Source organism: Chionomys nivalis, chromosome 1, assembly GCF_950005125.1.
Source record: "Chionomys nivalis chromosome 1, mChiNiv1.1, whole genome shotgun sequence".
NCBI lineage: Eukaryota > Metazoa > Chordata > Mammalia > Rodentia > Cricetidae > Chionomys > Chionomys nivalis.
In genome coordinates, this window is record NC_080086.1 from 52155946 (window position 1) to 52170750 (window position 14805).

Below are 14805 nucleotides of genomic sequence, written 5' to 3' on the forward strand. Positions count from 1 at the left end.
CAGCCATGAATGGAATACTTTAATGTTGAATTTGATTCCAAATGTATTCCTCAGTGCAAATCTAAGATCATTCACTATATATGGCTCAACTAAAACAATATTTTGTTAGACTCTAATAGGTTGTTAATACCCTCGTGAGCCAGGCTGGCTCCATTCAATATTCATCTTAATTAGCTAACATTAACCATCATTAGGGTTTCATACGGTGTGATGCACATTATATCATAACCTCCACCCTGATCACACAGAGCTAGACCATAATCCATGTTATCAATCCATTGAATTCCCTGGGCTTTCTGAATACCTAGGTTCTATTTTCAAAGTTCAGGTCACTGTTAAGTGTTATGCTATAGCTGCAAAAGTTTTAAGAATCAATGCTAATTAACACTGTTAATTAAATATTAACCATGTAAAAGAAAGCATCTTTCACTCATTCAACTATTAAATTATAACCATATAATCTTCCACGTATTATTTGAGAGATGAAAATGATGCCCACCAGTGGGAAGAAACTAGAAAAATCAAGTCTGTTAATTGCACATGGAAAAAGTTTTCCTTTCTCTTTTTTCCTCAGAGGATTTACCTCTAAAGTCTTCACTGAGTAACATAGGGAGGAATAGAGAAAACATAAAGATGTGTATCTTGAGGAAATGGAATAGTTAGACAATAGTTTGCTTGATAAAGCAACTCCCAGCTGGCCAAAAGATGTGTATGTGCTTGGCTTTGGTGTTTTGAGTTAATGAAAATAAGGTTTTCTGAAATCATATTTTAATAGTTAAGAGTTTTGAAAAGCAGCTACAGAAGCGAGGTGGTGGTGGTGCATGCCTTTAATCCCAGCACTTGGGAAACAGAAGCAGGCTGATCTCTGTGATATCTAGGCCAGCCTGATTTACAAGGCAAGTTCCAGGACAGCCAGAGATGTTACACAGAAAAACACTGTCTCAGAAAATGAACAAGCCAAAAAACAGCTATGGAGCCACCAACCCATGGAGTGGCTGATCATTCCTAAGGTGTAGCCTGCTTCATACCTCTCCTATTAGTAATAATTATTGTTGTCAAGAGGGAACCAAGTCAGAAAAGCAGGTTTTTGTGATTTTTTGCCAGCTGGTTTGTTGTTCTGAAGCCGACGGTATCCAGTGCAGTCTTTGAACAATGAAATGATCATTGTATAATGACAACATCAGGTGCTGCTGAACAACTGCGTCTGCTATGTGTTAAATCCTATGGGAATATATGGACAGGACTATCTGGATGGTAAATGATGGCTATAGTTAACCTTCATCCAGTGGCTGTCAGGTTACACAGTAGACTTATTCTGAAAAAAAAAAATCCACAAAGAGGCTTTTGGGATCTAGGGGTCACTTAGGTTACATGTTAGGATATATGAGACAACAAACTGAGTTCCAAAGCTGTTGAAGGAGCAGTCAAACTCAGTCATAGAAGGCAGGACTGAAACATCTCTCTCCATATATTTTCACCATTTATTCTTGTGTGACTCCTTAATTAATTAATTTATTTATTAAAGATTTCTGCCTCCTCCCCGCCACTGCCTCCATTTCCCTCCCCCAATCAACTCCTCCTCCCTCATCAGCCCGAAGAGCAATCAGGGTTCCCTGCCCTGTGGGAAGTCCAAGGACCTCCCACCTCCATCCAGGTCTAGTAAGGTGAGCATCCAAACTGCCTAGGCTCCCACAAAGCCAGTACGTGCAGTAGGATCAAAAACCCATTGCCATTGTTCTTGACTTCTCAGCAGTCCTCATTGTCTATGTTCAGCGAGTCTGGTTTTATCCCATGCTTTTTCAGACCCAGTCCAGCTGGCCTTGGTGAGTTCCCGATAGAACATCCCCATTGTCTCAGTGTGTGGGTGCACCCCTCGCGGTCCTGAGTTCCTTGCTCATGATCTCTCTCCTTCTGCTCCTGATTTGGACTTTGGGATTTCAGTCCAGTGCTCCAATGTGGGTCTCTGTCTCTGTCTCCTTTCATCGCCTGATGAAGGTTAATATCCAGGAGGATAACTATATGTTTTTCTTTGGGCTCACCTTCTTATGTAGCTTCTCTAGGATCATGAATTATAGGCTTAATATCCTTTATTTATGGCTAGAAACCAAATATGAGTGAGTACACCCCATGTTCCTCTTTTTGGGTCTGGCTTACCTCACTCAGGATAGTGTTTTCTATTTCTGTCCATTTGCATGCAAAATTCAAGAAGTCATTGTTTTTTACTGCTGAGTAGTACTCTAATATGTATATATTCCATACTTTTTTCATCCATTCTTCCATTGAAGGGCATCTAGGTTGTTTCCAGGTTCTGGCTATTACAAACAATGCTGCTATGAACATAGTTGAGCATATACTTTTGTTGTATGATAGGGCATCTCTTGGGTATATTCCCAAGAGTGGTATTGCTGGGTCCAGGGGTAGGTTGATCCCAAATTTCCTGAGAAACCGCCACACTGCTTTCCAAAGTGGTTGCACAAGTTTGCCTTCCCACCAGCAATGGATGAGTGTACCCCTTACTCCACAACCTCTCCAGCAAAGGTTATTTTTTATTGGTGTTTTTTATTTTAGCCATTCCGACAGGTGTAAGATGGTATCTTAAAGTTGTCTTGATTTGCATTTCCCTGATCGCTAAGGAAGTTGAGCATGACCTTAAGTGTTTATTGGCCATTTGAACTTCTTCTGTTGAGAATTCTCTGTTCAGCTCAGTGCCCCATTTTATAATTGGGTTGATTAGCATTTTACAGTCTAGTTTCTTAAGTTATTTATATATTTTGGAGATCAGACTTTTGTCAGTTGCGGGGTTGGTGAAGATCTTCTCCCAGTCAGTGGGTTGCCTTTCTGTCTTAGTGGCAGTGTCCTTTGCTTTACAGAAGCTTCTCAGTTTCAGGAGGTCCCATTTACTCAATGTTGCCCTTAATGTCTGTGCTGCTGGGGTTATACGCAGGAAGTGGTCTCCTGTACCCATGTGTTGTAGTGTACTTCCCACTTTCTCTTCTATCAGGTTCAGTGTGTTCGAACTGATACTGAGGTCTTTAATCCATTTGGACTTGAGTTTTGTGCATGGTGATAGATATGGATCTATTTTCATTCTTCTACAGATTGACATCCAGTTATGCCAGCACAATTTGTTGAAGATGCTCTCTTTCTTCCATTGTATACTTTTAGCTCCTTTATCGAAAATTGGGTGTTCATAGGTTTGTGGGTTAAAGTCCGGGTCATCTATTCGATTCCATTGGTCGACTTCTCTGTTTTTATGCCGATACCAAGCTGTTTTCAATACTGAATCTCTGTAATAGAGTTTGAAGTCAGGGATGGTAATGCCTCCAGACGATCCTTTATTGTATAAGATTGTTTTGGCTATCCTGGGTTTTTTGTTTTTCCATATAAAGTTGATTATTGTCTTCTCAAGGTCTGTGAAGAATTTTGATGGGATTTTGATGGGGATTACATTGAATCTATAGATTGCTTTTGGTAGAATTGCCATTTTTACTATGTTGATCCTTCCAATCCAAGAGCAAAGAACGGAGATCCTTCCATTTTCTGGTGTCCTCTTCCATTCCTTTCTTCAAAGACTTAAAGTTCTTATCAAATAGATCTTTCACTTCCTTGGTCAGAGTTACCCCAAGATATTTTATGCTATTTGAGGCTATTGTGAAAGGTGATGCTTCTCTGATTTCCCTCTCTGTTTCCTTATCCTTAGTGTATAGGAAGGCAACTGATTTTTTGGAGTTGATCTTGTATCCTGCCACATTACTAAAGGCGTTTATCAGCTGTAGGAGTTCTTTGGTAGAGTTTTTGGGGTCGCTTATGTATACTATCATATCATCTGCAAATAACAAAAGTTTAACTTCTTCCTTTCCAATACGAATCTCCTTGATCCCCTTATGTTGTCTTATTGCTGTTGCTAGAACATCAAGCACTATATTGAAGAGGTATGGAGAGAGTGGGCAGCCTTGTCGTGTTCCTGATTTTAGTGGGATGGCTTTGAGTTTTTCTCCGTTTAATTTAATGTTAGCTGTCGGCTTGCTGTAAATGGCTTTTATTATCCCTAATCTCTCCAAGACCTTTATCATAAAGGGGTGTTGAATTTTGTCGAATGCTTTTTCAGCATCTAATGAAATGATCATATTGTTTTTTTTTTTTCTTTCAGTTTATTTATATGATGAATTACATTGATAGATTTGCGTATGTTGAACCAGCCCTGCATCTCTGGAATGAAGCCTACTTGATCATAATGGATAATTTTTCTAATGTGTTCTTGGATTCAGTTTGCCAGTATTTTATTGAGAATTTTTGCATCGATGTTCATGAGTGAGATTGTCCTGTAATTCTCTTTCTTGGTTAAGTCTTTGTGAGGTTTTGGTATCAGGGTGACTGTAGCTTCATAAAAGGAATTTGGCAATGACTCTTCTGGTTTCTATATTGTGGAATACATTAAGGAGTATAGGTATTAGCTCTTTTTGGAAGTTCTGGTAGAATTCTGCATTGAAAACTTCTAGTCCTGGGCTTTTTTTGGCAGGGAGGTTTTTGATAACAGCTTCTAATTCTTCACGACTAACAGGTCTATTTAGATTGTTCACCTGGTCTTGGTTTAGCTTTGGTATATGGTACTTATCTAAAAAAATGTCCATTTCTTTTGCATTTTCCAGTTTTGTGGCATACAGGCTTTTGTTGTAAGATCTAATGATTCTCTGAATTTCCTCTGTTTCTGTGATTATGTCCCCCTTTTCATTTCTGATCTTATTTATTTGCGTGTTCTCTCTCTGCTGTTTGATTAGTTTGGATAGGAGTTTGTCGATCTTGATAATTTTCTCCAAGAACCAGCTTTTCGTTTCATTGATTCTTTGGATTGTTTTCTGTGTTTCTATTTTGTTGATTTCAGCCCTCAGTTTGAATATTTCCAGTCTTCTACTCCTCCTGGGTGTGTCTGCTTCTTTTTTTTCTAGAACTTTCAGGTGTGCTGTTAAGTCTCCAATGTATGCTTTCTCCATTTTCTTTAAGTGGGCACTTAGTGCTATGAACTTTCCTCTTAGCACTGCTTTCATCGTGTCCCATAGGTTTGAGTGTGTTGTCTCTTTATTTTCATTAAATTCAAGGAAGACTTTAATTTCTTTCTTAATTTCTTCCTTGACCCAGGTGTGGTTCAGTAGTTGACTGTTCAGTTTCCATGAGTTTGTCGACTTTCTGGGGGTAGCATTGTTGTTGCCTTCTAACTTTAATCTGTGGTGATCTGATAAGACACAGGAGGACACTGATATTTTTTTGTATCTGTGGAGGTTTCCTTTGTTACCGAGTATGTGTTCAGTTTTCTAGAAAGTTCCATGAGCTGCAGAGAAGAAGGTATATTCTTTCCTATTTGGGTGGAGTGTTCTATAGATCTCTGTTAAGTCCATTTGCTTCATTACCTCCAATAATTCTCTTAATTCTCTATTAGTTTTCTGTCTGATTGACCTGTCCATTGGTGAGAGAGGTGTGTTGAAGTCTCCTACTACTAATGTGGGTGGTTTGATGTCTGCCTTGAGTTCTAGTAATATTTCTTTTACATAAGTGGGTGCTTTTATATTAGGGGCATAGATATTCAGGATTGAGACTTCATCCTGATGAATTGTTTCTGTTATGAGTATAAAGTGTCCATCTCAATCTCTTCTGATTGATTTTAGTTTGAAGTCAGTTTTGTTAGAAATTAGTATGGCCACGCGTGCTTTTTTCTTAGGACCATTTGCGTGAAAAACCTTTTCCCAACCCTTTACTCTGAGTAGATACCTGTCTTTGTGGTTGAGACGTGTTTCTTGTAAACAGCAGAATGTTGGATCCTGTTTTCGTATGCAATCTCTTAGCCTGTGCCTTTTTATAGGTGAATTGATTCCATTAATATTAAGTGACATTAATTACCAGTGGTTGTTTACTCCAGTTATTCTTATTGCTTTCAGATAGTAGAGTTTGTGTGTCTCCCTTCTTTGAGTTGTGCTGGTGAAGGGTCGGTAGGCAGTATTGGCAAAGTTGGATTCCTTGGGTTGTGATTTTCCTTCTATTGCTTTCTGTAAGGCTGGATTTGTGGCTACGTATTGTTTAAATTTGTTCTTATCCTGGAATGTCTTGCTTTCTTCATTGATAGTGAATGATAGCTTGACTGGGTATAGTAGTTTGGGCTTGCATCCATGGTCTCTTAGTTTCTTCAGTACCTCTATCCAGGACCTTCTGGCTTTCATGGTTTCCATAGAGAAGTCAGGTGTAAGTCTGATCGGTTACCTTTATAAGTTACTTGACCTTTTTCCTTTGCAGCTCTTAATATTCTTTCTTTAATTTGTATGTTTTGTGTTTTGATTATTATATGGTGAGGGGATGTGTTTTCTTTTTTTTTTTTGATCCAGTCTGTTTGGTGTTCTGTATGCTTCTTGAATATTCAAAGGAATATCTTTCTTTATGTTGAGAAAGTTTTCTTCCATAATTTTGTTAAAAATATTTTCTGGTCCTTTGAGCTGTAATTCTTCTCCTTCTTCTATCCCTATTATTCTTAGGTTTGGTTTTTTTTTTTTTGGTTTTTCGAGACAGGGTTTCTCTGTGGCTTTGGAGCCTGTCCTGGAACTAGCTCTTGTAGACCAGGCTGGTCTCGAACTCACAGAGATCCGCCTGCCTCTGCCTCCCAAGTGCTGGGATTAAAGGCGTGAGCCACCACCGCCCGGCCAGGTTTGGTCTTTTTATTGTGTCCCATATGTCCTGAATGTTTTGTGATGAAAATTTGTTGGCTTTGCTGTTTTCTTTGATCAGTGCGTTTATTTTCTCTATGGTGTCCTCAGAATCTGAGATTCTTTCTTCTATCTCTTATATTCTATTTATTATGCTTGTTTCTGTAGTCTCTGCTCGTTGACCTAGGTTTTCCATATACAGTTGGTCCTCAGTTTGTGTTTTCTTCCTTGCTTCCATTTCATTTTTCAATTCTTGAACTGTTTCCATTACCTGTTTGATCATTTTTTTTTTTGGTTTCCCAGGGTATCATTTACGTATTTACTCATTTCTTCAAACTTTTTGTTATATTTCTCATCCATTTCTATAAGGGCATTTTTTTACATGTTAAGGAACTCTATTGCTTTCATAAAGTCATTTTTTCCCCTTCTTCTGTGTTAGGGTGTTCAAGTCCTTCTGTTGTAAGATCATTGGGTTCTGGTGTTTTCATGTTGTTTTTCAGGTTTTGGGTGAATTCTTGCCTTGGCTTCTGCCAATCTCCTCCTACCGATGCTATCTAATGGGTCTTTTAAAACAGGATCAGGTTTCCCTCCTGGCCAGGGGACCCACTTACAAAATGCCCCCGCTCCGTTTCCTGGCTCCCACCACAGGCCAAGATCTCTCTCACCACTCAGAAGGGTCTTCAGGAACAGGACCAGGCTCCCCATTCACCAGGGACCTCGCCAACAAAAGGCCTACCACTCTGCAGACGAGCCACCAAAACAAAGAAACTCATGTTGCCCTCTGTCCCGAGCATCCGACCCAGCGCCCAAACAGGCTGAACTGGGTCATCTTGCGGCCCCACAGAAGGGAGAGAGAAGGAAGGAAGCCCCTGGGTGCAAGTTGGGGTGGGCCAGGGAGAGAGAGGTCGCAGCAGAGGAGGAACAGCCCCCACAGAGGAGAGCAGCCCCCGCAGAATGACCAGGGAGTCAAGGGGGTTGGGGAATGCTCTCGCTCTGTTTCCTGGGTCCCGCCGTGGGCCAAGAACACTCTCACCACTCAGGAGGGTCTTCAGGAACAGGACCAGGCTCCCCGTTCGCCAGGGACATCGCCAACAAAAGGTCTGCCACTCTGCAGGCCAGCCACCAGAAAACCTACTTGATTTAATTGTAGTGGGATGATCTGCTCTCAGTGTGGGCTTCACTGTTTCATGTTTGGACCATCAGAAAATATAAGTTTGCGTCTGCGCCGCGTCCACCGCGTCTGCGCCGGTCTGCGCCATGTCTGCCTGTGTGACTCCTTAAAGAAAGTGTCTGTCTCTGTATTTCCTCCTACTCGTGTGTGTGTGTGTGTGTGTGTGTGCATGCACATGCATGTGTGATATCTGTACTTACATGTGTATGTATGGATGCATTAGTGTTTATTAGTTGGGCATGCATATGCTATAGTGCATGCATGGAGGTTGGGGTCTTCCTTGCTGCTTGCCACTGTACATACAGGGCAGCTTACCTATGGGCACCCATGGAGTCTCCTGTTTCCAGCTCCCATCTTATTCTTGAAGTATGGGCATTACAAATGTGAACTGCTGCACAGGCTTTGTGTGGCTTCTGAGGACTTCATGTCTGGTCCCCACACTTGTACACAAGCACTTTACCCCTGGAGCCATTTCCCCAGCCAGGGGCTTGCTTTTGACGGCTCATTTTAATGGCAAAGAGTCTATGCTCCAGCACACAAACTCTACTTTAGAGACTTTCTCTGATTGAGACACCTATCACAGAGTCAGAAAAAGTGCATGATAAATTATTCTCGCTATAAAACTTTAAAACTTTCTCTATTTTTACACCCAGAACACAGACAAACTACTTGTACCTGACATTGAATCAGCTTTCTGTTGCTGTGCCAAAAACACTGAAATAAGTCAACTTGGAAGAGGAAAGATTACTTGGGGTCAGTATTTTTTTAGTACCTGGTCACTTAGTTCTGTTGCTTTGGACTTGTGGTGAGGCATGGCTTTTTGATAGGTAACACTTGGCAGAGAAAGCTACTCATGGTAGTCAAGGAGCAAAAAGAAAAAGAATAAAGCTCTGGGAACAATAGCTCAGCCAGGGGCACACCCCCAGTGACCTAACTTCCTCTAACTAGGCCTCACCCTCTTCCAAAGCCCAAGTCTTCAGCACAAGGCCTCTGGGAGCCATTTAATATTCAAACCATATCGGAGACCCAGTCCTTGCCTTTCAACTTTGATAGCTTCCTTAACTGCACACATCCTCTTAAACATCTGGATATATCCTAATCTTATTATTGGAAAATAAGGCATTTAAAAGAGCTTTCTAGCGTGAGGATGTAGTTCAATGTTTTCCATCACACAGAGGCTAACACAATTTGACTCATCAGACTGCTGTTGAAGTCAGACACGTGTCACCCCTGTTAGTGATAAGTAATGCCTCCTTGTCCAAGCCTTTCCCCATCCTTCTTAGGCTGATATATCAGTTCTAGAACATAATAATTAGAAAGTTATTTGCCGTTGAAAAGTCAAAACTGTACCTTAATATCTCAGGGTGATTTTTGTTTCCACGGTAATTTATCTAGATTGGCAATAGGCTTCTCAGGTCAGTTAACTTCAGTCCCAGTTGATGCGTTCCCATCTAGGGCTTGTCCACAGGGTATCACAGCAGAGCTGGCAAGGGCTGGCTAGTGTAGCAGCAGCTGGCAGGGAGGAGGGACCTGGGAGATGGGATTAGCACTATGATTATTAATTGAAAACACATACCCCTGACAGATGAGAACTCGGAATCCTCTGTTGAGCTGAGGACCAATGAAACAGCAATTTCTTTGTTCTGGTAATGAGTTGACACTATGTGACAGACTCGGGAGCCCTCCACAGCATAAGGAACATGAAGGCTCAGGGGATGTTTCCTTCACTGGGTGAGTAAACCAGGTTGTGATTACAGTGAAAGAGATGAAGGGACTCAGACAAATTGTCAACTTTATTCATTTAAGATACTTGCTTCGTGGAGGGCCATCCACCAGGATGCAGCGATCACAAAGAGCAGTGTGTATGTGTGTGTGTTCATCGCTGTGTAAGTGAGAATGCATGTGCATGTGTGTGTGTGTGTCTGCCACAGGTCAAGCTCACATGGTGTCATTCTTCATGATTCCAATCACTTTGGGTTTTGGAGACAAGGTCTCTCACTTTTACCTAGAACTCCTGATTCAGCGAGGATGGCAGGCAAGTGAGACGTAGGAACATACTGGTTTCCACATTCCCAGCACTGGGATTACAAGCATATACAGATTATGGGGACTGAAATGAGGTCTTCAGGCATGCAAATCAAGCTTTTTCTCAACTGATCTATCTGTCCAGCCCCAAACAATTTTGATAATGTTTTACTTCTCATGACAGGACCTTAATGGCAGCCCCAAATGAGGCAAATTTGTAAGGGATACATATAATTGTCCTTTGAATATTTCTTGGTTAAGAGAAAGATAAGAGAAATTATTCACAATATATTTTCATTTTATTTTCTCAGTTTGTTTCCTCTCATTACCCCATAGCCCCAAAATAAACTTTGGAATTTTTTTTAGCACAATAAACAAAGAAGCACTAACCCAGGCTAGAAGAAAAAATTATGTGGGATGTCCTTGTACATGTGTTGCTTTTATTGGTTGATGAATAAAGCTGTTTGGCCAATGGCTTAGTGGTGTAAACCTAGGTAGGAAATCTGAGTGGAGATATATATATAGAGAGAGTAGGTGAAGTCAAGGTGACACAAGCCAGTTGCCAAGGAAACAAGACATGTAAAAAATGAGGTAACATCACGGTCATGTGGCAATACATAGACTAAAAGAAATGGGTTAATTTAAGGTGTAAGAGCTAGCTAGAAATATGCATGAGTCATCAACCAAACAGTGTTTTATTTAGTATAGTTTCTGCATGATTATTTTGGTCTGGGCACCCAGGAAACGAAAGTGCAGTTTCAGTTTACAAATGGTGCCCAAACGTTTGACAAGAATTTCCATATAAAGCCTGAGAAAGTTTTGAAAAAAAGGATTCTAGACAGACAACAAAGGAGTCAAGTGCAGCTTCTTGGTAACCATCTTTACTTTAATAGATTCTGTTTGCTTCCTTTAGCAAAGACATGGCTCCATTAAGACAAGCTTCCTGACTAAGCAATAGTGGCAAAAACCTCACAGCTCTTTTAAGATGCTCTGCCACCAAACACTTTTTTTTAATTTTATTTTTTTTATTTTTTATTAATTAATTTATTTAATTATTAAAGATTTCTGCCTCTTCCCCGCCACCACCTCCCATTCCCTCCCCCTCCCCCAATCAAGTCTTCCTCCCTCCTCAGCCCAAAGAGCAAGCAGGTTTCTCTGCCCTGTGGGAGGTCCAAGGACCACCCACCTCCATCCAGGTCTATTAAGGTGAGCATCCAAACTACCTGGGCTCCCACAAAGCCATTACATGCAATAGGATCAAGAACCCATTGCCATTGTAAGAACAGCCAGCATCAGGCTTCTTGGTTGTGGCATGAACCTGGAAACTCCACACAGTTGTGGGAATAAATCTGGCTCCTTCTAGTACCTCCACCATAAAGCTAAACTCTCAAAAAGCTAAGGAATGGGATGGAATCAGAGGCAAAAGGCTCAACCTTAATCATAGCCATATTACTTATCAGATTAAAAACTCAGGTGCTCAGAAAAAGATAGAGATACATAGTAAAGAAAGATTCAGATAGAAATTTAAAACACACACACACAAAAAAACCCTCTAAATTATTTACAGTGTATTTAAAAATATATGTAGACTTGGGAGAGAAAAGAAAAAGGACAGAGAATGTTCCTAAAAGCAGAAATAAAGTAGCAGGGCATGGTGGTGCAAGCCTTTAATACTAGCACTTAAAAGGCAGAGGCAGTAGAATCTCTGTGAGTTCAAGGCCAGCCTGGTCTACAGATAGAGATCAAGGACAGCCACAAACACACAGAGAAACCCTGTCTCAAAAAAACCAAAAATTAAAAAATTAAAGTAAAAGAAATAGCAAAAAGGCATATAAAGATGGACTATACACAAAGAACATGGAATATATATATATATATATATATATATATATATATGTATACACTATATATATATTTGTATTTTCTTTGAATTTTTTGACTGTGAATTATCTAACTACAGAGAGAAATTTTATTGTATGGACTACCAAACTAAGCCAACATATTTATTTTAAAGGTATCTTGACTTTAAAATTTAAGTTTAAGTACATGTTACTTTAGAAAAGGGGTTCTGTTTTTGTTTCCATAGAGGATTCCTTACCAGTGGATTCCTTACCAGTTAATATAGTTTGATCAAACAAGACCACCTGAAGTAATGGCCCAGGTGGTCCAACATCCATGAAAGCTTCAAGACTGCTGGCTGAGATGGACCAACCACACAGGATACTCCATGAAAGGCCTGATTAACAGTGTCCCCAATCAGCTGGAAGTAGTCTTAAAAACTATTCCCTAATTCCCAAATACTGTTTATAAATGTTTGTTTTCACTTAAAGGGCTTTGATTATGTTAATGGTCAAGGTCAAGGTCTTTCTAAAGAAAAATAATGAAGATATGATATAGAAATGAATGCTTTATGTTTGGGTTTATTGATACAAATTTAAAATCAATTTTGATATATATATATTTCTACTCTTGTTTAAGGTATTATGTTTATACAGCTCATTAAAAATTTAATGTATAATTAAAAATTATGGATTAGTAGATAGTCATCTATATTAGTCAAACTGTAGTCATGTCAGTCAGGTTTTCTAAATGTATAGAGATATATTTCAGATGATAGGTATTCTTTAAACCTTTCAAAAACCTACAGAATATGCCATTTAAAATGTTTTAAGAACTTAGACTTCTCAACAATAAAACCTGTCTGTTTCTGGCAGCACCAATTACTTCAGAGATTGATGGGCATTGAAGGAACTCATTATAGAATTTGCCTTCAATGTAACAAGGAGAGCCATTTGGGAAAAAAAAAAACTGTTCCTACCTGAACTACTTGATGGTATGATGTATGAACTGGACGAGCAAGACCCATAGTAAAGTGACTGCTGAACTTTCCAAAGGATGGAATGTTCCTTCAGAGTTCCTGCTTCAAAGAAGAAACTGCCAGACATCCTACGGGACACAGAAGAAATTAACTGACAAACTTTGCCAGTACAAGGCAGAAGAGATCTTCAAATTTCCTGCTTAAGGGAAAATTGTCTGCCAGATAGTGTAGGCTGAATTTGGATGCCTCAACATTACGAAAGAACTCCAGGTATATCTCTGTCAATTCTAGAGTTTTGAAAGTTGCTTACAATGCACTTTCTGTTTACTTAAGTTATATCCTTTTGGGGTCTTTGATGGAGTTGAAGACAGACAGCTATAATTATAGATTTTCTTAGTTATAATAAAAGATAAATTAGATATAAAACTAGACTCACAAAGATAGGATAGATGATAGAGTGATAGAGTATTGTCCTTAATTTCCAAATGTAAATAAACTAAATATTGTAACTATAATTCTTGCTTGATAACTGCTTTGTATAAGTAATTTTACTATGTTAAAGTTGAAACTTTCTTTTTATTTAGACAGAAAGGGGGAGATAGTGTGGGCTGTCTTTCTGTATATGTCTTGCTTTTATTGGTTGGTGAATAAAGTTGTTTCAGCCAATGGCTTGGCAGAGTAGAGCCAAGTGGGAAATCTGAACAGAGATATAGAGAATTGGTGAAGTCAAGGAGATGCCAGCCAGCTGCGAAGGAAACAAGACATGTAGAAAATGAAATAATGTCATTGTCATATGGCAATACATAGACTAATAGAAATGGGTTATTTAAGATGTAAGAGTTAACTAGAAATACACCTGAGCCATTAACCAAACAGTGTTATAATTAATATAGTTTCTGTGTGATTATTTGGATCTGGGCAGTCAGGAAATGAAAGTGCAGTCTCTTTTTACAAATGGCACCTCCGTGTGCTTCTTTGGGACAGAATGTTTGTCAGACCAGACAGGACAGAAACTTCAGTTTACAGAAAATCCCTTTAGAACAAAATGTATCCATTATCCACAAACCTTGACCTGCCAGCATTTTGAAAAGGAAGAAATTTTATTTTGCAAAATTAGAAAATGGCCAACAGGATGATTGTATGTTGCATGGTCATGCTAGCACCATCATGGGTTTTCTTCCAGGTGACTAATGGAATTATTTAATCACAGAAGGAAGTTATGATCAGATATGCACCTTTCATAGGAATGCATTCTTTTTTCCTCCCACTGTTTTTTTTCATGTAAAGAATTTAAAAAAAAAACAGGACTTCAAAATATGAAATTTCTAAAGATAGGAGAATTTGGCTGTCAGTTTTATAATGATGATATTGACAATAGATAGAAAGAGCATGATGTATAACCTCAAACACTTTTTCAGGATTTCCCTCTGCTATTAATTCCTATCCAAAATGTCAGACTCAAAGTCTTAAGTTTCTGTTTGTTTTGTTTTTTGAAACCAGGGTTCACTGGGAAGCATTGGCTGGTCTGGAACTCTATATGTAGACTAGGCTGGTCTTGAATGTATAGACATTCATGTGCCTCTGCGTCCTGCATACTAGGTTTAAGGATGTGCACCATTGTCCTGGTAGTGTCCTCTCTTTTAAATAGGAGATTTCTGGGTTGGTGAGATAGCTTAGTAGAAGAAATGCCACCAACAAGCTTGACTAGACTGCCTGAGTATGATCTCTGGAACCTGAAAGTAGGAGAGATCCAATTTCTGCAAGATGTTCTCTAACTTCCACCATGTGCTGTGGTATACATGAATGTGCTAACACACCAAACAACAATAAGAGAATTCTTATTATTCTTGGTATTACTAAAGAATAATAACTAAAACAGATATAATTAGTTATTTCAAATGATTCCCTCCCTTTTTCTTTTTCTTTCTTCCTCCCTCCCTCCCTTCCTTTCTTCCCTCTTTCCTTGCCCTGCCCCTGCTATAGAGCCTAGTTTGTCCTCAAGACACCATTGCTCTCCCTTAGTGATCTTACAAACATACTTTGTTTTGGTTGCATTCACTAAGGGAGGTCAACGGTGTGTACCTGTGTGTGTGTACACATGTGTG